This window comes from Babylonia areolata, chromosome 24 (assembly GCF_041734735.1).
Source record: "Babylonia areolata isolate BAREFJ2019XMU chromosome 24, ASM4173473v1, whole genome shotgun sequence".
NCBI lineage: Eukaryota > Metazoa > Mollusca > Gastropoda > Neogastropoda > Buccinidae > Babylonia > Babylonia areolata.
Window position 1 is genome coordinate 32,374,121 of NC_134899.1, and position 2,500 is coordinate 32,376,620.

The following is a 2,500-nucleotide window of genomic DNA, read 5'->3' on the forward strand; positions in this document are numbered from 1 at the left end:
GTTTTCTTTTGTTTTTGGTTGTTTTTTTTTTGTTTGTTTGTTTGGTTGGTTGGTTGGTTGGTTGGTTGGGGTTTTGTTTGTTTGTTTTGTTTTTGTTTTTTTTATTGTTTGTTTTTGTTCTTGTTGTTGTTTTTTGCATGATATTTACGTTACGTACACGTTTTAATTGTATACTTTGTAATGTGCGTCTGCCCAGAACGTTTTAACCATTTAACGATTACCTGGGGGCCGGCCAAGATATCATGTTGTCAGATCGACAGCTCGCCTGTCTGACAGCCTCTTGAGTTCTCTCTTGGCATTCAAAAAAAAAAAGAAAGAAAGAAAAAAAAGCAGCTTGCATTAAGCAAGGCCACGTCGGAGCTTTTATTTTGTTTCGTTTTGTTTTTGTTTTGTTTTTGCTTCCAGCAGAATCTTCACAGTTTCAATCTTTTCAGAACCATTACACTTGCCCTCAGCTAGAGATTTGGCTTTCAGTTCCACTCATCTTGGAATTCTGTCTGTCTGTCTGTCTGTCTGTCTCTGTCTCTCTCTGTCTCTCTCTCTCTCTCTCTCTCTCACACACACACACACACACACACACACACGCACGCACGCACACACACACACACACACACACACACACACACACATGATAACAGGAATCCCTCTAGGAGCAGAAATCCCTGTTGGCATAGTTGCCCTTATCAGACAACAAGACAACAACACTGCTTTGTTGAAACAATCAATGTTGTTCTATTTTTATTTTACACACGCACACACACACACCTTCTTCTTCTTCTTCTTCTTCTTCTTCTTCTTCTTCTTCTTCGTCTTCGTCTTCTCCTTCTTTTTCTCTCCCTCATTCTTCTTCTTCTTCTCCTCCTGCTCCTCCTGCTCCTCCTCCCCCCCTCTCTCTCTCTGTCTCTCTCTCTCTGTCTGTCTTTCACCCACCCCCCTCCCCGCCCCCTCTCTCTCTGTGTCTGAAAGACCAGCTGACCCTTTTGCTGCTGTCACTGGGGTTCGCCTGTCGGAGAAAATGCCAGGGTCCATGTTCCACTTGACTATTCTCTCAGACTTTGTGCCGGTTCCGCCCTCTGTAAAAATCTATGTCGTTTCTGACTTGTGTTGTAGGCCTTGTACACGTATACATCTGACGGGGCTTCGTCTTTTCCAGGTAAGATACCAGCACTTGTACGATTAATTCAGTCCTGGACAAAGGTACACTGGAATGGGTATCATTTCTACCCTGCGAAGAGTGTACCCGTGGTAAAGTAGGTATAGGTATACCTGGTTTTGTCCCAGTTCTGTCCTGGGTAAAACGACTGCTTCTCTTGATTCTGTATCGGTTAACTTTTATCTGATTCTGTGCCATTACGGGCTGTTTGTATCCCAAGTAAATCACCTAACTCAAAGCCATGTCTGTTGTGAAGAAACGTTCCTCACTATGTGTCGTTTCATTCCCACGGGCTCGCACGCGCGCGCGCGTGTGTGTGTGCGTGTGTGCGTGTGTGTGTTGCGTGTGTGTGTGTGAGAGAGAGAGAGAGTGAGTGTGTGTATCTGTGTATGTGCGTGTGAGACACAGAGAGAGAGTGTGTGTGTGTATGTGTGTGTGTGTGTGTGTGTGAGAGAGAGAGAGAGAGAGGGAGAGAGAGAAAGAGTGTGTGTGTGTATGTGTGTGTGTGTGTGTGTGTGTGTGTGTGTGTGTGTGTGTGTGTGTGTCCGAGCGGTGCTAGTGTCTTTGTGTGTTGGAGGGGGGGGGGGCGGGCGCGGGGGGGGGAGCGGGGCGGGCGGGGGAGGGGGGGGGGAGGTGTGGGGTGGTTCGGCACGCACCTTTCAAGGTGAAAGTTCCGTGTTCTGATTTGCGTTTTAACCGGGTTTTCAGTCCGTAATTCTGCCAGACGATGTAACGACAATGGAGGACGACATTCCCATTTCCACTTGTCTCTCTGTGTTTGCCGTTATCTGCCTTCTTCGTTTTATTTTCTTCTTTCATTGTTTCGTTCTTCTTCTTCTTCTTGTTGTATTTAACTGTCTAAACCATAGGGGTTATGTGTCCCACTGTGTTCTACTCAAAATGAAATAATTAGCAAAACGGCATGAAGAATAAGAGGGAACATTATTAAGTTAACAAGAATAACAACACCAGCAGCAGCAACAACAACAACAAGAACCATCAATTATCACCATCATTGCCATCATTACACTACTGACTGACTGACTGACTGACTGTTAGATAACGCACTCACACTATGAAGAAGACATGAAGCTATCGACCCGCCACCATCATGACCACCCAGTGCCCACTCCCCCTCTCCCCCCCTCTCTCTCCCTTCCAGCCACAGCTCCCCCTGCACCTTTGAATCTTCCGCCTTCGCTGACTGTTCTTCACCTGGCAATTCTCCTTATCTTCTTTTGGGTCGTGGTCAAACGCTATATGCATATGTCGTGGGCCAATGCGCTTGCCAAATACGTTATAACACTCGACCTTTACTATACTGCACCGCATTTAGCCAAGCTGCCA